The sequence below is a fragment of the Mixophyes fleayi genome, chromosome 1 (genome assembly GCF_038048845.1).
Source record: "Mixophyes fleayi isolate aMixFle1 chromosome 1, aMixFle1.hap1, whole genome shotgun sequence".
Lineage (NCBI taxonomy): Eukaryota > Metazoa > Chordata > Amphibia > Anura > Limnodynastidae > Mixophyes > Mixophyes fleayi.
Window position 1 is genome coordinate 81,997,045 of NC_134402.1, and position 25,414 is coordinate 82,022,458.

The following is a 25,414-nucleotide window of genomic DNA, read 5'->3' on the forward strand; positions in this document are numbered from 1 at the left end:
CATTTATAATGGCACATATCTTCTACACACATGCAGCTGAAATAAAACCACACATAAGTGTATGGATGCATTTTTGTATGCACATGTAAGTCACTATTTTTTGTGTAACTAAATTATGCCCACGATGCACTTGGAATTTAAGATTTTCTTTGTTTTATTTAGTTCTCACCATTATTCAGATTTTTTTTCTTAGCTAAATAATAAGAAATATAGACTTGTGGACCAGCAAGGTGATTCATGTCATAGCTATAGTTAATTGGAAACAATGTCTGTGAACCAGAGCTGTCTGACTTACTCAGTTTACTTTGTTAAATGAATGAAATCCAATAAAAGAAGAAGGGAGTTGAGTTGATGATTAACAAAGAGGAGATCATTACCAAGTTAGACTGGGGAACTATTTTATGTGTCAGACATGCAGACCAGATGGAAGACGTTCAACCTCAGAATACAAGTTTCACCATTATAAGTTAGATCCTGTAAAGTGTAATTAATAAAAAAATGTTTATTAATTTATATGTGTTAGATTTGATTTGCTAAGAATGGAAATAATATACAGATAAGTCTGTATTTGCACACTTTATATCAGTATAGAGATCTCATAACATTTCTGTGCAGAACATTTATTTATGTATAGGACATTTTTCTTATCTAAACTCTCAATGCTGTTGCTATTTATAAATGATATACATACCACCGAGAAGCAAGAGATACATGTTGGTATTCATATTATTAAAGTGAAATCTCCCTGAACCTTGGATTAAATATGTTATGGCCAGAATTAATTATATATGTTTCCTAACTACAGTATATAAATAATTTATCAAAAATTCAGAAGAGATAAATATACATATAGACAAAGCTGTCTATCCCATAGATTGTAAGCTTGTGATCAGAGCCCTCTTATCTCTCTGTACCCAGTATTTTCTTATTACTGTCTTTGTTCCTAATTGTAAAGCGTTACGGAAATTGCTGGCACTATATAAATAAATGTTGTTGATGATGATGATGATATGTAGATTACTGTTAATTTATAGGACTGCTAAACCTATAATACACATTAGCTTATATAAACAATAGCTTAATAACATTTACATACATAATTGTTTACGTTTTAGCAGCTAACCACAACTGAATATCTTTAAAATAAAGTTCTAATCAAAAGGGGAAATATTTTTCAACACACAGCAGAACTCTTTTCAGTAATCCAATGGAAGGATATGGCATCCACCGTTAGGTAACACTGATAACAGAAAACAATACTTTGCACTAAGCGGCACAACAAATATAAATAGAATTCCAAATCTTTCAACTGCTGTAAGGGTACGGTAACTTTTACGTATAAATTTGTGAATATATATATATATATATATATATATATATATAGCAGCTTTTTATATAAGACAGCTGTTGTTTTAAGGTTTAGTGACAATTTAAGAACTTTATAAAGAAGTAGAGGTAGGGTTAACAGGAAAAATAAATATTTTCAAGATCAGTTACCAAATGGGATTTATATAGTACACTATAGAACAGATATAAGATAAATTCATAATTCACGTATATATACAAACATACAGGGGCAGAATGGTGCATCGCTCTCTTTTGAGAGCAGAGTGGAGCCACAGAGGGGAGTGAGGGCTTCAGATGGGGGGTGGGGGGCAACCTGGAAGGTTATACATGCATAATAACACAAACATAAAATGTACTTAAAAATGATTCATTGTATGAATTGTAAGTATTCTAATAATAAAATAACCAATATAAAAGTTGCTTACTACCAAATGATAATGTTATAAACCAGGGTTTAATTAATGTGTAATTTTCTTTTCTCATAAAGAAAACAGGAACATTACTGAAATTTTCCCAGAGCAGTTTTAAATTAGGCAAGACATTGGGACTTTCTTAGGACACTGGTCAATGTAATTAATTAGGAAAGGACTACTTGAGACTTTGGAATAGAGTTTGTCATTTTTGGCATTGCATTAAGTTTTCAGGGTGTGTTTTAACTCCACCTCTGGAAGCAGTACAACATTTCAACAAAAATAATATGGAGTAAAACAACATTTATAAAAATGATATATTAAAAGTACTGATTTAACATACAGCATAAATAAGACAAATAAATAAGGTCAAACTGGGCGCACTAACAATAGGTCAGGTTAGGGACTAAGTGACTGAGGGGGTGCACTGGACACTGGAAGAAACCCTGTGTACAAAACGTTAACAATACATATGTGAAAGGAATATACACTGAGAGAATGAACAGGTAATATTTGTGAAAATTACCTTGGATGAGTTTGAGTTTGAGTGAAAGCCAATGTGTTCTGTTATCAGCCGCAACAGTCACTCTCTGCTTTGTTCCATAACATACGCACAGTCAGAAAACAGTTGTGTACAGTTGACATTTGGTCCTCCTGATGTCTGGAGAGGGAGAATGTGGGGCTGAATGCAGAGTATAGTAAGGGCGGGTCCAGACAAATACGGATGAGGCAGACCAGCACGGACACATATATCCACCTATCAGGAGCCGCATCTTATGCGCCTGCAAGAAGACAGGTGCAAATATAAGCTGATGATCATGATGACTGTTGCCAGCACTAGATAGCTGTTTATGATTCTTTATACAATCATATTTATTTCGCTGGACACAATTATGAATTATTATATTTTTATGTCATTGGAATCATTTATTGGACTCCATCCTACAACTAAATATAATCATGATTTGTATTATATCCATTACTATCAATTTCAGATATTATCAAGTTATAAATACTGAATTGTTTTGGACATAATCATGTTATATACTGTAAGTCTCTTGGATACAAAGCTGTTTTAATCCTAATGACATTTTTCAAATTTCTAAATTTCAATGTGACTTCATAAGGCTTTCTACACTTAAAACTTTTTGTCTCCAGAGCATTTTCAACCTATAGTTATATAATACAAATAAATTCACAATATTTAACAGAGCTCCTTAATTATTACTTCCAGTTTTTTAGGACACTCTCTAAAGTGGGACAGGATGGAGAGAAAAATTTGGAATTTTAAACCAATGTTCTTTTCAATTCACTAAGAATATTTGGCTGCAGAGTGGCATTCACCAGTGTAAGTTGCTAATAGGTACGCTTTAAATGAAAAACTTCACTGTCACTAACCAGTCACACACATCAAACAACCCTGCTCTCTCAATCTACTGTACTCACTTACCTAAGTATCCCAAGTGGGTAAGAAAGGGGGTAAGGGATACGAATGGAGAGATCTATCCTTATAGACTGACACTGGACTCTAAGGTCTCTCAAAACAACTCTGTATTTTGTGGTGCTGTATCTGATTTTGTAAAACATATTTCATTAGGACTGTAAATGTCTATAGCATTTGGCCTTATCATTTAACTGCCTAGCTCTATCAGTCACAGCATTTTCTGTTCTTACCAATAGCCAGATACCAATAGATTGTGTGTGTCCAACACGGAGAAAGAATCAGCAACATAAAAGATTAGCAATTAAGTTTAAACACACTGTGCTAGTCATCATCATCATCATCATTTATTTATATAGCGCCACTAATTCCGCAGCGCTGCACAGAGAACTCATTCACATCAGTCTCTGCCCCATTGGACCTTACAGTCTAAATTCCCTAATATAGACACACGCTCACACACAGACACAGACAGACAGAGAGGGAGAGACTAGGGTCAATTTTGATAGCAGTCAATTAACCTACCAGTATGTTTGGAGTGTGGGAGAAAACCAGAGCACCCGGAGGAAACCGACGCAAACAGGGGCAGAACATACAACTCCACACAGATGATAGCATGATATTTTGATAGCAGTCAATTAACCTACCATGGTCGGGAATTGAACTTATGACCCCAGCGCTGTGAGGCAGAAGTGCTAACCATTAGGCCACTGTGCTGCTAACTGTCACTTCCAGGTGTGCCATCAATATGGTATCAGAAACACTACTTGGGTTACAATGCACAAGAGTCCTGGATCAGTACCCGAAACATGACATTGAGCTCATCCCCAATCACTAGGGGCCTGATTAATTAAGGAACTTAAATTAAGAAGTTTCTTATTTAAGTCTCCTGGACAAAACCATGTTACAATGCAAGGGGTGCATATTTATATAGCTATATATATATATGCTAGAAATACAACTATAACCCTAGACTAGAAATATGGTTGCATATACTTGTGCTAGAAGAATTGCTATATACCTTTGCTAGTGCATCAACACCACCACTGGTAAATTCACTGTAGTTTGGATGCCTGGTTGTAACATTATAGCCACACCAACACCATTTAGCCATGGCTATGACTCTGTGCCATAGTGACTCCAAAGAACAGGGTGACCCCTCTCTTTCAGACCCAAGATACTTCAACATTGCCACAGCTTTATATATATATATATATATATATATATATATATATATATATATATTTCGCCTTTAAACTTGGTATACAACTGAATAAACAATGATTTATGACAATGATTTTTATAATATCCAACTCTCTTTACCATTCTCTTTCTCATCTGTACGCCCAGCCCCCCCCCCCCCCCCCCAAAACTTTAATAAAATCTCTCAATAAAAAGTTGTTTTAAAATACAGTTGATAGTAGATAGTCTACTTAGCAGGACACTGTTCATTGACCTGGGGATATTTCTGAAAATGCACTCCTTACCCTTTCCCTTTAAACATAACTACATAGAGAGGCTTGGCTGTAGTCAGTTCATAAATCCAAATTATGCTTGTGTTTCCAAAAATTCCACATTTTACTTTGGAATTACACAACGGAAACGTTACATCCAAAAGTTCAAACACATATTTACACAAACTGTAATGGTCCTTTAAATGAATTGAGACAGACAATTGAGGAAAGAAAGTATGTTATACTTGAAATTTATAACAATTCACACATATATCAATCTTGTTTAAATGATTTATTGTCACATATTGTAGAAATACAATTACGCCAGTGAGAATCTAAGACTTTCCACTTCAGAAAACAAAGTGAAATATTTGTCATAGTGCAATATTTAAGGAAGCATTTTTTTTGTTTTTTTTGCTGTGGTCTTGTATGTTACCATGTGAGTATGTAAACCTAGGCAATAATTTAAGAGTTGAGGGTACTCCAATGCAACATTCCCTTTAATTCTTTAACTGCATAAGAGGTTCATTTGTATCAATAATTATTTGTAGGTGGATTTAAAACTGAGATTATTTAAAAGATGGTGCTGCTTTATTTGGGTGTCTTTTTCTTCCAAAATATCTGTGCAAAGGCATGCAAACATGTACATAGCTCATTATACCTAACAACGACCACCTTTCTCTTACCCAGCACTTACCATAATCATATTCATCATACCCAGCACTCACCATCATCATACCCATCATACCCAGCACTCACTATCATCATATCCAGCACTCACCATCTTTATACCCATCATACCCAGCACTCACCATCATCATACCCAGTACTCACCATCATCATATTCATCATACCCAGCACTCACCATCATCATACCCAGCACTCACCATCATCATACCCAGCACTCACCATCATCATACCCATCATACCCAGCACTCACCATTATCATACCCAGCACTCACTATCAACATATCCAGCACTCACTATCAACATACCCAGCACTCACCATCATCATATTCATCATACCCAGCACTCACCATCATCATATTCATCATACCCAGCACTCACCATCATCATATTCATCATACCCAGCACTCACCATCATCATACCCAGCACTCACCATCATCATACCCATCATACCCAGCACTCACTATCAACATACCCAGCACTCACCATCATCATACCCAGCATTCACTATCATCATACCCAGCACTCACCATCATCATGCCCAACACTCAGTATCATATCCAGCACTCAGTATCATCATACCCAGCACTCAGTATAATCATACCCAGCACTCACCATAATCATACCCATCATACCCAGCACTCACTATCATCATATCCAGCACTCACCATCTTTATACCCATCATACCCAGCACTCACCATCATCATACCCAGTACTCACCATCATCATATTCATCATACCCAGCACTCACCATCATCATACCCAGCACTCACCATCATCATACCCATCATACCCAGCACTCACCATTATCATACCCAGCACTCACTATCAACATATCCAGCACTCACTATCAACATACCCAGCACTCACCATCATCATACTCATCATACCCAGCACTCACCATCATCATATTCATCATACCCAGCACTCACCATCATCATATTCATCATACCCAGCACTCACCATCATCATACCCATCATACCCAGCACTCACTATCAACATACCCAGCACTCACCATCATCATACCCATCATACCCAGCACTCACTATCAACATACCCAGCACTCACCATCATCATACCCAGCATTCACTATCATCATACCCAGCACTCACCATCATCATGCCCAACACTCAGTATCATATCCAGCACTCAGTATCATCATACCCAGCACTCAGTATAATCATACCCAGCACTCACCATAATCATACCCATCATACCCAGCACTCACTATCATCATATCCAGCACTCACCATCTTTATACCCATCATACCCAGCACTCACCATCATCATACCCAGTACTCACCATCATCATATTCATCATACCCAGCACTCATCATCATCATACCCAGCACTCACCATCATCATACCCATCATACCCAGCACTCACCATTATCATACCCAGCACTCACTATCAACATATCCAGCACTCACTATCAACATACCCAGCACTCACCATCATCATACTCATCATACCCAGCACTCACCATCATCATATTCATCATACCCAGCACTCACCATCATCATATTCATCATACCCAGCACTCACCATCATCATACCCAGCACTCACCATCATCATACCCATCATACCCAGCACTCACTATCAACATACCCAGCACTCACCATCATCATACACAGCATTCACTATCATCATGCCCAACACTCAGTATCATATCCAGCACTCAGTATCATCATACCCAGCACTCAGTATAATCATACCCAGCACTCACCGTCATCATACCCAGCATTCACCGTCATCATACCCAGCACTCAGTGTCATCATACCCAGCACTCACCGTCATCATACTCAGCACTCACCGTCATCATACCCAGCACTCACCGTCATCATACTCAGCACTCACCGTCATCATACCCAGCACTCACCGTCATCATACCCAGCACTCACTTTCATCATACTCAGCACTCACCGTCATCATACCCAGCACTCAGTATCATCATACCCAGCACTCATCGTTATCATACCCAGCACTCAGTATCATTATACCCAGCACTCACCTTCATCATACCCAGCAAGTTCTGGCCTCTACACACATTTATTGGACAATGAATTATCATATTTATATTAGGGATGAGCGCACTCGGATTTCTGAAATCCGAGCCCACCCGAACGTTGCGGATCCGAGTCGGATCCGAGACAGATCCGGGTATTGGCGCCAAATTCAAAAGTGAAACTGAGGCTCTGACTCATAATCCCGTTGTCGGATCTCGCGATACTCGGATCCTATAAATTCCCCGCTAGTCGCCGCCATCTTCACTCGGGCATTGATCAGGGTAGAGGGAGGGTGTGTTAGGTGGTCCTCTGTGCTGTTTAGTTCTGTGCTGTTTAGTTCTGTGCTGTTTAGTGCTGTGCTGTGCTGTGCTGTTTAGTGCTGTGCTGTGCTGTGTTCTGCAGTATCAGTCCAGTGGTGCTGTGTGCTGTGCTCTGTCCTTCTGAGGTCAGTGGTGCTGCTGGGTCCTGTGCTGTGTCCTGTTCAGTCCAGTGAGTGGTGCTGTGTCCTGTGCTCTGTGCTTCTAAGGGCATAGTTATTTCCCCAATATTCCCCTGTGTTTAAAAAAATAAAAAAAAGTTTTTTTAAAAAATACCAAAAACTACTTTAATATTTTTTAATTACCACAAAATTTTCACAACCAATCCTGCAGTATAAGCCCATTGGTACTGCAATATTACCAAGTTCACACATTCAGCAGTAAAAGTCCAGTGGTACTGCAATATTACAAAGTTTACACATTCTGCAGTATCAGTCCAGTGGTGCTGTGTCCTGTGCTCTGTCCTGCTGAGTTCCGTAGTGCTGCTGGGTCCTGTGCCGTGTCCTGTTCAGTCCAGTGGTGCTGTGTCCTGTGCTCTGTGCTTCTAAGGGCATAGTTATTTCCCCATTATTCCCAAGTTTTTAAAAAATAAAAAAAAAGTAAAAAAAAATAAAAAATTTAAAAAAAAAAAAAATATATAATAATTGATAAAGAGTGCATAAATAATCTTATTTATGTTTCATTTTATAACCTATAACAGAGATGCAGCCACAATTGAATTGAAAGGTGACTGTGCACATGAAAATCTGCCCCCCACCTGTGATTGTGGGTGGTAACTAAATACTTAAACAGGTTTTCAGCATTTTGTCTGTAATTAGCAAATGAAAGCCTATAGCCAGCTTCCAGACTCCGCCCACAAGAGGTGTTTAGTAGACAAAGAAATTAGCCTGGACACTTTTACTCCATGCTGGATTTCGGACTGATAGGTAATGTAGCTTCTAGGTGAACAGGCCTACTTAGGCCCTGACTAGTATGGAGTGTGCATGACATGAAAGGTGAGTGTGAGCATGTTATAATGTTTTGTTGAATGGAGGACATAAGAATGAATGATTATTTGTTGTAAGTGATATGATAGTTTAAGTGAGAATGAAAGTTTGGATTGATTGGATTGATATGGACAGAGTTATATGGACAGAGTTACATAAATGCATGCCTGGTTGGGATAAATGAAAGCATTTGTGTTTATACATAGTTAATGCTGTGCTGTGACTTGTGGAGTGCTGTACTATACATAGTCTGGATCCTGGTTGGGATAAATGATAGCATTTGTGTTTGAATTTGGATCGATTTGTTAGGCTTTGGGAATGGAGACGTTTGTGCTATGTGTGAAATATCAGGTGTTAAAATTGGCCAGTGGACATTGTGCGTTTACTGCTGATTATAGAGCTATTTGTGGTGGATTGGCTAAATACTGCTTGTAATGAGTAATGTGTCTGTACTGAGTTCACATTGTTTAGTAACTGTAATTGTTTAGTAGGCCTTGTGGGCCTACAAGCATGGCAAGTCAGCCATTTTGGATGGTGACTACATTGCATAGAAAGTGATGGATTAGGAAGTGATCAGATTGTGGTTAAGTGATCAGATTGTTAGATATGCATAGAAAGTGCAGGTTATGTTGGTTTATGCATAGAAAGTGTAGTAGTTTGAACTGGTTGAAACCATGTGCTTGAAAATGGCCGCTAGACTTTAAGTGAGGTATGTTTGTGGTCTGTATGGATTCTCCCCTCCCCCTTCACTACACAATACACACACACACCTTTAGACAATAGTTAGTCAAAATACACACAATTACATATATATCTATATTACAGGCAATAAGTATGATATATATTGCACTAAAGCTATATTGTGTGTACAATATTGTTACGCTGTTTATTGTTCTATAATATAATACAACACACTTTAAACAAATCCTATATCTTGTCGTGATTATTCTTGAAACTTGTTGATATAAAGAAATATAAAAATGATATTTCATGGGTTAATTCAGAAATACCTTTTGCGAGGAGTTGTTAACGGTATTAAATGGTCATACATATATTTGCCAGTATATTAAGGAGATTGTAACCCAAAAAGGAGAAAAGGAAGATACCTTCACAATGGCGAGCCCCAGCCCGAACTGTTTTTTTTATATAATTTTTTTGAAGATATAGTGGTGAAATTACTGTTATATTGTAAACTTTTTTTGTTTGATAGAGGGGCGGGAACAAAGGTGGTAATATTTGTGTGATATTACCGTACGCCTTTTCTAGAAAGCGGTTTTGACAAGTAACATTGTTTCATCTGTGTCCTGAAAGATAAATAATTAATTACAGCGAATCTAGATTATGATTTTTAATTTTTAATTTTCATAATGTGTTGGCAAATAGACGTTTAATAACGGGAGTTGTATGTATCTGTTGAACAATTCTGTATTTTTAGGTGTACTAAGATGGCTATTGCTTTGTCTTCACTTATAATACAGGGTAGTTGGAAGGACTTGTGTTTACTTAGCGGTTATATTTATAGTTTCAATCTGATTCTGTGGACTGGGGGGACAGATACTCAGGAGAAAATCCTTCCTTTTTAATCCCCAGAATCAAATTTAGTTATAACTTCTCCTGTGAAAATTTATATTTTAATTAGGACTTTTTGCATAACCAAATTTGCAAGTTATGTGATAATTAGGGATCATTTAAATCACATAATAATTACACCTTGTCTACAGAATAGGTTTGGAGAGGTAGTTTTGGATACTTGGCGGTTTTTGTGAAGGGGTGTGTGAAATCTGGGTAATATAGAACCCTGTCAAACAAAAGAATCGCGGGAGTAGCGCTCACGGATTCTTAGCAGGAACGCATAAGCGTGAAAGCTGGGACATCCTGTCCTGTATTGTAGTGGTAGGAGGTGATTGTTTGGAAGATTGTGTAGAGAGATGTCTCTAAAGTACATCGGAGATGTCACGGGTGCGTATTATTCGACGTGACGAAAATAGCGAAAAAGGCGCAAATTGTATTATACGCCGATAGTTACTTTGGGTTGATACAATATTTTTATGTTATATGGATAGATCAAGTTGCTTGTATCTTGTAGATTTAGTATACTAGGTAATCCATAGAGGCATTCCGATATGTAACTTCTGTAGAAACACGCCTATGACAGTTGTTTAGTGGGTACGGCTACGGCGACACTTAAATTATGAGCGGATCATGCGCAATGGTTCCCCGGTAAAGCCATTATTAGCGATTTTGGCTGGGTGCAACCAGATCTGCAAAACGAATTTACCAATCATTATACGATTGAGAACAGCATTTCCACTCAGTAGACAGGGGGATACTCACACACATTATTAACACACAAGTCTATAACATGGAACATATGGATTTTATTTTTTTAATTACTTTGGAAACTCGCAAAGTGTGGTATGTTTAACCTGTGTGTTTAACCCTGCCAAAACGTATAGTGATCACCAGTAGTAAGCTTATAATCAGGTTATGTATTGATAAGCTAGGTGTAATTACGTGGACCATATCACAGGTCGCGGCAGGTAAAATATGAATATTTATATTATTCAAGATGCCACAGATGTAGTATGTCTAAATCAAGGTCTTTTAGTAAAGCAGGCCACAGGTAGGTATGTAAATGGCTGCAAAAGACTTGATTTTAGATGGTAAAAAAAACATTACATTATAAATTCTGAGAAATAAGGTATTATATGTACTCAGAGCATTGAACACTTAATTGCCCTTGTAACATAAGTAATAGGGAATAATAAGTAAAATTTGGGTTTTGTCATTGGAGATAGTTGAATGTATACAAGGAGACGTCCTTGCTGTTATGTCAACAAATGAAAATTGATTTAGCCCTTGCAATGTCTGAGATATATATGCATTTGTTTTAAAACTGTATATGAGGACATATGGGATAATAGAGAGAGGTGGTATTTAAAATCCTACTCATTTTAAAAACCCAGGTATATACAGGTAAGTTATAATGGTATATTGGTAAGAACAAATAATATTGGTAACAGACACACTACCTAGTGGTTACAAATATATATTGCAGCCCCTTCATCAGAGTTTGTACTCTGGAAACAGGCGGGATAAAATATAGATCTGATCATTTTACATGTCATTATTTTGGAGGTGTTTGGCAACATGTAGCATTAGAATTAATGAAACCCCTGGATAATGGTAATGTGTTTTATTGCCTAGGGATAAAAAGGTGGATCCTAATGCACAGTGGTATATGCCACTCAAAAGTGTGACATGAAATTTCCACTTATGTAAGGTTACACAGCAACTGATAAATGCCATCAGAACTGTTGTATCATTACATAAGGACTAGGTAGGGAAACACACAATTGTATGTAGACATGGTAAACTAGAGTCAAGGAGAAACCCAGGGCATGAATATTAGTGCTTGTTGATGACAGACACAAATTTCTAAAGTTTGTGTTCATAAATACCCATAAAACCGAGTTAAATAAAATTAAACCCCAGTGAGTAGTAGTTTTATTCACCAGGATCAGGGGGACTGATATGGATCTTATAGTAGATTAAGCAGTGATTGTTTACCAACTGCAGTAAAAGTTTTAAAACAAAATAGTAGTTTAGTGATTTTGTTGCATTAATCTTTGCTGGCCAGTAGGGGCAATAGCGCACCTAAATCAGTTTTCTTTCTTAGAGAGAGAACATCAGTAGTGGATATACAGATCCGCTACCCAGCAAAGATGGTTATGTACAAAATGTCTAATGCTTTTAAGTGTTTAAAGAGGTTCTTTAGAGGGAAATTGCCATTACCAATATACTAAATGGGTAAATCTCTAAACATCGTGTGTCCTTGGAGATATGATAAGGTAAGATGACGTTATGTGACATAAATGTATTATGTATACTCACATTTCTTTCTGTCTCCGCAGGTAACTAAGAACAGGATTCCTTTGTTTCTCCTTCCCAACTGATACATAGATCATTGGAAATGAGAAAAAGGGGGATAATGGTAATGCTAAGAAAGGTATAAAAATTTGAGTTTCCCAGGTACATGGAAACTTTGAAGGAATTTTTATGGTATTGTAATAAGATAAGTCAGTCTACAGATCCCTGGCGCCACCTAGTGGTCAAAAATATGTGAAGTTTAGTCCATAATACTCGCAAAGGACAGAAAAATGTTTGTTTTTTTTTCAATTCCATAATGATGGTAACACCTGGAATGAAATTCGTAAGTCATCAGAGGGGACGGGATAGGATTCTAACCATGCTCGGAAGGGAGAATTCCCAGAAGAGTATTTTTGTTTTTCTTCCCCTATTAGGAACCAAGAAGTGGACAGCTGCAGAGGATATCGGAATGCTACAAGTGGACCGGACGCAGGAACGACAGATGGGTAGGAAAAAGTAAAAATTTCAAAACAACTGATATTTTTCTTTTCTTTCCTACAAGATGGATGAGAATTAAGACGGTGCCCAGCTGTAGCAAATGATATCCCTGACAGATGACACGAGATCCTGAGATGGTCGTTAAGGACACAGAATGGCAGGACTTGGACACAGATGAGATCCAAACCAGATGTCAAAGATGACTGTACCCCACAAGACCCCCCCATTGTACTTGGCGAAGATGATGACATCATGAAGAGACACCAAAGATGGAACAACCTTCGGACCTTAGATTTATTTGTTGAGGGATAATTTATTGGGGAGTACCTTGACATGTGTTGATTTTTTCTCCTAAGACTAGGTTTTTTCATCAGACATGGCAACATAGAAGACCCATTAGCGTCTTCCCCCATTCTTTCTTGATATTTGTGCTAAAAATTGCCTTACCATAATTAATTCCAAACTAAAAAATATATATATTAGCCCTATTGACCACCTGTTCACACACACTCATACATGTTACATACAATCACTAGGAACACTAGGGACACTGATAAGAGATGACAACAGATATCTGTCAGTCTAACTGTAATGACAGAAAACTGACATCAGGGGGAATGATAAAGAGTGCATAAATAATCTTATTTATGTTTCATTTTATAACCTATAACAGAGATGCAGCCACAATTGAATTGAAAGGTGACTGTGCACATGAAAATCTGCCCCCCACCTGTGATTGTGGGTGGTAACTAAATACTTAAACAGGTTTTCAGCATTTTGTCTGTAATTAGCAAATGAAAGCCTATAGCCAGCTTCCAGACTCCGCCCACAAGAGGTGTTTAGTAGACAAAGAAATTAGCCTGGACACTTTTACTCCATGCTGGATTTCGGACTGATAGGTAATGTAGCTTCTAGGTGAACAGGCCTACTTAGGCCCTGACTAGTATGGAGTGTGCATGACATGAAAGGTGAGTGTGAGCATGTTATAATGTTTTGTTGAATGGAGGACATAAGAATGAATGATTATTTGTTGTAAGTGATATGATAGTTTAAGTGAGAATGAAAGTTTGGATTGATTGGATTGATATGGACAGAGTTATATGGACAGAGTTACATAAATGCATGCCTGGTTGGGATAAATGAAAGCATTTGTGTTTATACATAGTTAATGCTGTGCTGTGACTTGTGGAGTGCTGTACTATACATAGTCTGGATCCTGGTTGGGATAAATGATAGCATTTGTGTTTGAATTTGGATCGATTTGTTAGGCTTTGGGAATGGAGACGTTTGTGCTATGTGTGAAATATCAGGTGTTAAAATTGGCCAGTGGACATTGTGCGTTTACTGCTGATTATAGAGCTATTTGTGGTGGATTGGCTAAATACTGCTTGTAATGAGTAATGTGTCTGTACTGAGTTCACATTGTTTAGTAACTGTAATTGTTTAGTAGGCCTTGTGGGCCTACAAGCATGGCAAGTCAGCCATTTTGGATGGTGACTACATTGCATAGAAAGTGATGGATTAGGAAGTGATCAGATTGTGGTTAAGTGATCAGATTGTTAGATATGCATAGAAAGTGCAGGTTATGTTGGTTTATGCATAGAAAGTGTAGTAGTTTGAACTGGTTGAAACCATGTGCTTGAAAATGGCCGCTAGACTTTAAGTGAGGTATGTTTGTGGTCTGTATGGATTCTCCCCTCCCCCTTCACTACACAATACACACACACACCTTTAGACAATAGTTAGTCAAAATACACACAATTACATATATATCTATATTACAGGCAATAAGTATGATATATATTGCACTAAAGCTATATTGTGTGTACAATATTGTTACGCTGTTTATTGTTCTATAATATAATACAACACACTTTAAACAAATCCTATATCTTGTCGTGATTATTCTTGAAACTTGTTGATATAAAGAAATATAAAAATGATATTTCATGGGTTAATTCAGAAATACCTTTTGCGAGGAGTTGTTAACGGTATTAAATGGTCATACATATATTTGCCAGTATATTAAGGAGATTGTAACCCAAAAAGGAGAAAAGGAAATATACTATAACAATAATTATAACCAAATTTGCAAAACCAATCCAGCATTATAAGTCCATTGGTACTGCAATATTACCAAGTTCACACATTCTGCAGTATCAGTCCAGTGGTGCTGTGTCCTGTGCTCTGTCCTGCTGAGTTCCGTAGTGCTGCTGGGTCCTGTGCCGTGTCCTGTTCAGTCCAGTGGTGCTGTGTCCTGTGCTCTGTGCTTATAAGGGCATAGTTATTTCCCCACTATTCCCAAGTTTTTTAAAAATAAGAAAAAAGTAAAAAAAAATAAAAAATTTTAAAAAAAAATAAAAAATAATAATTATAACCAAATTTGCAAAACCAATCCAGCAGTATAAGTCCATTGGTACTGCAATATTACCAAGTTCACACATTCTGCAGTATCTTGTGCTACATATAATGGAGACCAAAAATTTGGAGGATAAAGTAGGGAAAGATCAAGACCCACTTCCTCCTAATGCTGAAGCTGCTGCCACTAGTCATGACATAGACGATGAAATGCCATTAACGTCGTCTTCCAAGCCCGATGCCCAATCTCGTAGTACCGGGCATGTAAAATCCAAAAAGCCCAAGTTAAGAAAAAGTAGCAAAAAGAGAAACTTTAAATCATCTGAGGAGAAACGTAAAGTTGCCAATATGCCATTTACGACACGGAGTGGCAAGGAACGGCTTAGGCCCTGGCCCGTGTTCATGACTAGTGGTTCAGCTTCACCCACGGATCTTAGCCCTCCTCCTCCTCCCTACAAAAAATTGAAGAGAGTTATGCTGTCAGCAACAAAACAGCAAACAACTCTGCCTTCTAAAGAGAAATTATCACAAATCCCCAAGGCGAGTCCAAGGGTGTTGGTGGTTGTCAAGCCTGACCTTCCCATCACTGTACGGGAAGAGGTGGCTCGGGAGGAGGCTATTGATGATGTAGCTGGCGCTGTGGAGGAACTTGATGATGAGGATGGTGATGTGGTTATTGTAAATGAGGCACCAGGGGGGGAAACAGCTGATGTCCATGGGATGAAAAAGCCCATCGTCATGCCTGGTCAGAAGACCAAAAAATGCACCTCTTCGGTCTGGAGTTATTTTTATCCAAATCCAGACAACCAATGTATGGCAATATGTAGCTTATGTAAAGCTCAAATAAGCAGGGGTAAGGATCTTGCCCACCTAGGAACATCCTCCCTTATACGTCACCTGAATAACCTTCATAGTTCAGTGGTTAGTTCAGGAACTGGGGCTAGGACCCTCATCGGTACAGGGACACCTAAATCCCGTGGTCCAGTTGGATACACACCAGCAACAACCTCCTCGTCAACTTCCTCCACAATCTCCATCAGATTCAGTCCTGCAGCCCAAGTCAGCAGCCAGACTGAGTCCTCCTCAATACGGGATTCATCCGAGGAATCCTGCAGCGGTACGCCTACTACTGCCACTGCTGCTGTTGCTGCTGTTAGTCGGTCATCTTCCCAGAGGGGAAGTCGTAAGACCGCTAAGTCTTTCACCAAACAATTGACCGTCCAACAGTCGTTTGCCATGACCACCAAATACGATAGTAGTCACCCTATTGCAAAGCGTATAACTGCGGCTGTAACTGCAATGTTGGTGTTAGACGTGCGCCCGGTGTCCGCCATCAGTGGAGTGGGATTTAGAGGGTTGATGGAGGTATTGTGTCCCCGGTACCAAATCCCCTCGAGATTCCACTTCACTAGGCAGGCGATACCAAAAATGTACAGAGAAGTACGATCAAGTGTCCTCAGTGCTCTTAAAAATGCGGTTGTACCCACTGTCCACTTAACCACGGACATGTGGACAAGTGGTTCTGGGCAAACGAAGGACTATATGACTGTGACAGCCCACTGGGTAGATGCATCCCCTTCCGCAGCAACAGCAACAGCTGCATCAGTAGCAGCATCTACAAAATGGCTGCTCATGCAAAGGCAGGCAACATTGTGCATTACAGGCTTTAATAAGAGGCACAACGCTGACAACATATTAGAGAAAATGAGGGAAATTATCTCCCAGTGGCTTACCCCACTTAGACTCTCATGGGGATTTGTGGTGTCAGACAATGCCAGTAACATTGTGCGGGCATTAAATATGGGCAATTTCCAGCACGTCCCATGTTTTGCCCACACCATTAATTTGGTGGTGCAGCATTACCTCAAGAGTGACAGGGGTGTGCAGGAGATGCTTGCGGTGGCCCGCAAAATTACTGGACACTTTCGGCATTCAGCCAGTGCCTACCGCAGACTAGAGGCACATCAAAAAAGCTTGAACCTGCCCTGCCATCACCTCAAACAAGAGGTTGTGACGCGCTGGAACTCCACCCTCTATATGCTGCAGAGGATGGAGGAGCAGCAAAAGGCCATTCAGGCCTACACAGCCACCTACGACATAGGCAAAGGAGTGGGGATGCGCCTGAGTCAAGCGCAGTGGAGACTGATTTCCGTGTTGTGCAAGGTTCTGCAGCCATTTGAACTTGCCACACGAGAAGTCAGTTCCGACACTGCCAGCTTGAGTCAGGTCATTCCCCTGATCAGGCTGTTGCAGAAGCAGCTGGAGAAAGTGAGGGAGGAGCTGGTAAGCCATTGCGATTACAGCAAGCATGTAGCTCTTGTGGATGTAGCCCTTCGTACGCTTTGCCAGGATCCGAGGGTGGTCACTCTTTTAAAGTCAGAGGAATACATTCTGGCCACCGTGCTCGATCCTCGGTTTAAAGCGTATGTTGTGTCTCTGTTTCCGGCGGACACAAGTCTACAGCGGTGCAAAGACCTGCTGGTCAGGAGATTGTCCTCTGAAGAGGACCGTGACATGCCAACAGCTCCACCCTCATTTTCTTCCACATCTATGGCTGCGAGGAAAAAGCTCAGTTTTCCCAAAAGAGGCACTGGCGGGGATGCTGATAACATCTGGTCCGGACTGAAGGACCTGCCAACCATTGCAGACATGTCTACTCTCGCTGCATTGGATGCTGTGACAATAGAAAAAATTGTGGATGATTACTTTGCTGACACCATCCAAGTAGACATGTCAGACAGTCCATATTGTTACTGGCAGGAAAAAAAGGCAGTTTGGAAGCCCCTGTACAAACTGGCTCTATTTTACCTGAGTTGTCCCCCCTCCAGTGTGTACTCGGAAAGAGTTTTTAGTGCAGCGGGGAACCTGGTCAGTGAGCGGCGAAGGAGGTTGCTTCCTCACAACGTTGAAAAAATGATGTTTATAAAAATGAATAATCAATTCCTCAATGAAGTACAGCACTGCCCTCCAGATACTACAGAGGGACCTGTGGTTGTGGAGTCCAGCGGGGACGAATTGATAATGTGTGATGAGGAGGAAGTAGACACTGTAGGGGGAGAGGAATCAGAGGTTGAGGATGAGGACGACATCTTGCCTCAGTAGAGCCTGTTTAGTCTGTACAGGGAGAGATGAATAGCTTTTTTGGTGTGGGGGCCCAAACAAACCAATCATTTCAGTCAAAGTTGTTTGGTAGGCCCTGTCGCTGAAATGATTGGTTTGTTAAAGTGTGCATGTCCTATTTCAACAACATACCTCTCAACTGCAGCTCATCCCTCCTCTGCGGGGATAATGTCTCCTGTGCTCTGACACGTCACTCTGTGTACTCTCAGCCTCAGGATCTGACACTACAGCTACCATGCCTCTTGTAGCAGCCCTCACACCAGGGCCTCTTCCATGTGCAGTGTCCCCCTCTCTCTTGGGTTCACTATAGTGGCATGGAGTTCTCCCCCTCATCCAGGGCACACATTCCTTGCCCTGGCTCAGTCACCACGCTCAGACTTCCAGGCAATGCTGGGGGAGCCTGGGAGCTTCCACCCCAGGTCCCCAGCTACAACTCTCCTCTCCTGTGTCTTCTCTCTCTTTCTGACACTTTAAAGATCGTGCCTTTAAATGAAAAAGTCAGTCTTCATTGCACGACTATGTGCAAGTGCAACAGGGACATTTTTTTGGGTTTACAAAGTCAAACAATAACACTTCGACCCTGTCTGTCTGGGGTCTCTCAATGACGAATTGTCTGTAGCATGTTTGGAGGAGGTATTGTGGCCCCGGTATCAAATTGGGTACCGGGGCCACCCCACTATGCAGTCCAGATACTTGTTTGGTGGAATTCCGACACGTGGAGGGTTTTTTAATTATATTGTGGCCTCGGTACCAAATTGTGTACCGGGGCCACCACACTACGCAGTCAAGATAGATAGATGCGTATTGCGTATCATAGATAAAGTACATTCAGTGGTGTGGGGCAAATTGAAAAATATTCCAAATGCACTGACATTATCAAAAACAAGAGGTTGTCACACGCTAAAACTCCAACATGTATATGATGGAGAGGATGGAGGAGCAGCCGTATGTGTAGTGTAATGCAGATCTGTTGAAGGTTTTTTATATATTTTATTGTGGTGCCCAGTGCCCACTCCTCTACGCAGTCCAGATACATTTATTGGTGCGAATCATAAAAGTTCAGGGTTTTTAATATATATTGTGGTGACCCACTCCTCTACGCAGTCCAGGTACATTTATTGGTGCGATTCATAAAAGTTCAGGGTTTTTAAGATATCTTGTGGTGACCCACTCCTATATGCAGTCCAGGTACATTTATTGGTGCGATTCATAAAAGTTCAGGGTTTTTAATAGATATTGTGGTGACCCACTCCTCTACGCAGTCCAGGTACATTTATTGGTGCGAATCATAAAAGTTCAGGGTTTTAATATATCTTGTGGTGACCCACTCCTCTACGCAGTCCAGGTACAATTATTGGTGCGAATCATAAAAGTTCAGGGTTTTTAAGATATTGTGGTGACCCACTCCTCTACGCAGTCCAGGTACAATTATTGGTGCGAATCATAAAAGTTCAGGGTTTTTAAGATATTGTGGTGACCCACTCCTCTACGCAGTCCAGGTACAATTATTGGTGCGAATCATAAAAGTTCAGGGTTTTTAAGATATTGTGGTGACCCACTCCTCTACGCAGTCCAGGTACAATTATTGGTGCGAATCATAAAAGTTCAGGGTTTTTAAGATATTGTGGTGACCCACTCCTCTACGCAGTCCAGGTACAATTATTGGTGCGAATCAGAAAAGTTCAGGGTTTTTAAGATATTGTGGTGACCCACTCCTCTACGCAGTCCAGGTACATTTATTGGTGCGAATCATAAAAGTTCAGGGTTTTTAAGATATTGTGGTGACCCACTCCTCTACGCAGTCCAGGTACATTTATTGGTGCGATTCATAAAAGTTCAGGGTTTTTAATATATATTGTGGTGACCCACTCCTCTACGCAGTCCAGAAAGATACCTTGTTGCAACGTTTTGGACTAATAACTATATTGTGAGGTGTTCACAATACACTGTAAATTAGTGGAAATGCTTGTTATTGAATGTTATTGAGGTTAATAATAGCCTAGGAGTGAAAATAAGCCCAAAAACTTGATTTTTAAACTTTTTATGTTTTTTTCAAAAAAAATCCGAATCCAATACCTTAAATCCGAACCGAGACCTTTCGTCAAGTGTTTTGCGAGACAAATCCGAACCTCAAAAATAACGAAAATCCGGATCCAAAACACAAAACACGAGACCTCAAAAGTCGCCGGTGCACATCCCTAATTTATATAGCTATATATCTACGCTAGAAATAAAACTATAACCCTAAACTACAAATATGGTTGCATATACTTATGCTAGAAGAATTGCTATATACCTTGGCTAGTAATGTGATTATTCAGCTTGTAATTAATGTGGGCAGATTGCATTTCCTACATCGCCAGTCATATTTTACACAGAGAAACCCATCACTGGAAGTCATTTATTGCAGAGGACAACCCCCATACATTGGCAGTGATAAGCCCCATTGTTGCCATATTTTACACAGTTATAGCCCCATACTGCCAGCCACAGGTGGGCACACATCCTCCCTTAGCATACACCACACCACCAACATCACTGCCTCTCACCATTTTAGTACTATCACTGATTTTCCCCTCTATATTTTTATAATCTAATATCATGTTGCTTTGTTTTTTTATATTTTCACACATCTGTTATCTCCTATTTTTTGCTCTTTTAATTTATGCTACATTTATTCATTACAGAATAAGAATATACTATTCATATAACAACCACCTGCATAATCTTCTAAATGCCTATGTTTACCTCATAACCATACATTAATTTTTTCTGTGTTTGTCCATTTAATTTCGGCCTGATCTGTCACCACAACTGCTATATCTAGAGCAGGCTTGTCCAACCTGCGGCCCTCCAGATGTTGTGAAACTACAAGTCCCATCATGCCCTTCCAGCTATCAACTGGTTGTCTACCAGCAAAGCATGCTGGGGCTTGTAGTTCCACAACACCTGGAGGGCCGCAGGTTGGACAGGCCTGATCTGTCACCACAACTGCTATATCTAGAGAATCACAATGTAACACTTCCTTTCTTCTACCTTCTACCTGTCAGCATTGCCTCTTTTCACTTTTATTTTTTTGTTTCCAACTTTACATGTATTATTTTATATTGTATTTATTTTTAATATTTATTTTTATTATTTTTATTTTTCCTTTCAGTGATTATTATTATGATATCCCTTTTCCCCCTATTATTGCTTCTAGGACCATTTCTCCATACACATACATATAACACCTCTCACTACAGATAAGCCAGTGCATAGATCCTTTGCATCTGTGTGCAGGGACCACAGAATGAGGCACAGTCGCACAGCTTAGTTGCAAGGGAAAGAAACGTTCAGCCTTTGAACTTGGCTTTGAACCACACTATTGCAAATGACAACATAGTTTAAATACGTCACTCAGGAGGTGACATGATTCAGAGGAATCTCTTAATAAAATCATTGGGATGAAAGTAAAGAAGTCCTGATGCGCTCAAATACTGATATATTATAGGAGTGTGGTGCTTGGACTATGTCTCTGAGAATGGTGGAGGAATAACTTGAGGTGTGCCTGTGAGTGGCAGTGTATAGTGCAGGACAAGTGAGGTGTGGTGACCTGTCAGGACCTTAGGGAAATTAAGGTTTCGCAGGTACAGCAATTAGAAATGCAACATATGTAAATACAATAACACATAAAATGTCTATGTTGGAGTTAATGATGAGTGAACATGGATTCTATAGCAGCTGCGTGTCGTCTTATGCAGGATAGCAAATGAGAGAGCTGAGTATCTGGGTCTGTGATACTGCTGTGTCTATGCAGAGAAAAAGTGGAAGTGTGGAATAGCTGTGCAATTACCTTGCAGCGCTATGTCAAGCGCGTGTGAGTGGTATTAGAGATGAGTAGTGGTGTAGAATGGATGTGCAATTACCTTGCAGCGCTATGTCAAGCGCGTGAGTGGTGGCATCCGTTAGCGATGGTCTATTGCCTGGTGTCGCCGTGTGTTGGTATGGTTCTGGAACCTATTAACTTCAGTTGTAGGGGAGCGTGAGGTTCCCTGGATGGTGTTGTCTGTTGCTGGCCGCAGTGTCGCTCGTCCGTGACGGGATCTACAGGCGCCGCTTGAGTGACGTCAATTGTTCGTCGGGATCTGTTAAGCGCTGGTCGAGCGCGCATGCGTGGGATCGCGGAGGGAAGAATTCGAGAAACTACATGGTGAAGTATCTCAATGAAGTTTATTACAAGTGTAATGCAGCACTTACATGGAAAATACTCGGCAATCAATGGAGGGATAAGCAGGAGTGGTGTATCGCTCCGACGCGTTTCGTCCTATGGACTTTCTCAAGGAGTGAGTGGGTGGGAATGAGAGGTCGGTATTTGAGGGGGTGGAGGTCACCTGATTGGATGGGCACTCTGTGTGTTGATTGGTTGCTAGCATGGAGGGGGAGTTGCTGGAAATAGTACAGCTCCTTCCTACACTTGTACTATTTCCAGCAACTCCCCCTCCATGCTAGCAACCAATCAACACACAGAGTGCCCATCCAATCAGGTGACCTCCACCCCCTCAAATACCGACCTCTCATTCCCACCCACTCACTCCTTGAGAAAGTCCATAGGACGAAACGCGTCGGAGCGATACACCACTCCTGCTTATCCCTCCATTGATTGCCGAGTATTTTCCATGTAAGTGCTGCATTACACTTGTAATAAACTTTATTGAGATACTTCACCATGTAGTTTCTCGAATTCTTCCCTCCGCGATCCCACGCATGCGCGCTCGACCAGCGCTAAACAGATCCCGACGAACAATTGACGTCACTCAAGCGGCGCCTGTAGATCCCGTCACGGACGAGCGACACTGCGGCCAGCAACAGACAACACCATCCAGGGAACCTCACGCTCCCCTACAACTGAAGTTAATAGGTTCCAGAACCATACCAACACACGGCGACACCAGGCAATAGACCATCGCTAACGGATGCCACCACTCACGCGCTTGACATAGCGCTGCAAGGTAATTGCACATCCATTCTACACCACTACTCATCTCTAATACCACTCACACGCGCTTGACATAGCGCTGCAAGGTAATTGCACAGCTATTCCACACTTCCACTTTTTCTCTGCATAGACACAGCAGTATCACAGACCCAGATACTCAGCTCTCTCATTTGCTATCCTGCATAAGACGACACGCAGCTGCTATAGAATCCATGTTCACTCATCATTAACTCCAACATAGACATTTTATGTGTTATTGTATTTACATCTGTTGCATTTATAATTGCTGTACCTGCGAACCTTAATTTCCCTAAGGTCCTGACAGGTCACTCACTTGTCCTGCACTATACACTGCCACTCACAGGCACACCTCAAGTTATTCCTCCACCATTCTCAGAGACATAGTCCAAGCACCACACTCCTATAATATATCAGTATTTGAGCGCATCAGGACTTCTTTACTTTCATCCTAATCGTACAAGGGTTGGTTACCCCGTTCCTGAGCTGCAGCTCATACCACATCCCAATTTGTCCAGTGCATCCTCCTATTTCCCTTTTAATAAAATCATTGATATAAGTACATGGCTATCTGTAAAATGTTCCTCAGAGAGAGATTCGGAATGATACACATAGATGAATGATGTTTTTTTCAAATTTGATAACTTCAGAAAGGTTATTCAAGTACTTGAGTCGAATATATTGTCAATCCTTTCACAAACAACATCTATTTACACTTCTGAGGCTAATCCATATACTTCAGTGTGATATAATGATAGGTAGATAAATGATTTCTATGCTGTACAGACTGTAACTTTCAAACACAACAGGAAAGACTTTTATTGCAGGAGGTTCAGATATGACTTTCTTTCAATAGTATATGACAATCCCATTTAGCTGACGCCACCAGCCACATCCAGTCTGCGGCATAGTACATTGCTGGCACTCTACATTAAAACCAAGTCGTCTGGCTTACGGATTGGCTCCAATCTCCTAAACAACAACAGCTATTGGCTACATTAGTCTGACAGGTAGAAGCTGTGTGAAACAAATAATTTGCAACATCAAGAGGGATGCTTGAAGATTAGACCCAAGTATTTCCACTAATGTAGCACATGAAGCTTTAAGGTTTAGTTTTAGACTATAATGCCATCAACAGTATTTGTATTAACAACTTCAACAATGCATCGTAGTGCCCTAACTTGACATAGACTTATCAATAAGGATTGTGCTGTTCATTCATTACCATAGGAAGCTGTGAACCTGTGTACAGGAGAACTTACATTCCACAATAGAACTTCAATGGGTGAATAGTCAGAAGAGCAATTTGCACTTCGACCATAGCAATTAATCAACAGTTACTAGTAATAATTAATAAAGTTATTATTAGCATCATTATTTAACCATATTTAAAATTGCACTAGCTAAATTGCATCTAGATCAATTAGATAAAATATTTTTTTTTACTTGCTAATAAATAGCCAACTTATTTTTTTAACTGCATTTGCATATGTATTGTTTTAACTTTAATAGATGCAATAATGCCCATATTTGTCTCATTCAAAAAAAATGAAAAGTGAAACTGATTTACCAACACCACTAAGATTTTCTTCCTGTATCAGTTTAACACATACTAAGTGTAGCACATACATAACTAAAATCATTGATAGTTCTATGAAATTACAATATGTGATTTGACATAGGCAATTAAGAAAAAATTCCACCTTTTCTTAAAAATCACAAAAGCATAGTAACCGTACCAACATACTTTCATGGAAACACTGCCATCTAGTGTTCACAATGCTGCATTCCAACATCTATGTAGTGTTAGGACACATTAATGATATATTCATGCTTAACCCACACATAAGGACTGTCCCTGCTCTCGCTACTCTCCCCAAAGGTAATTTACTACAAGAAGCTCAAATATACAATTGAA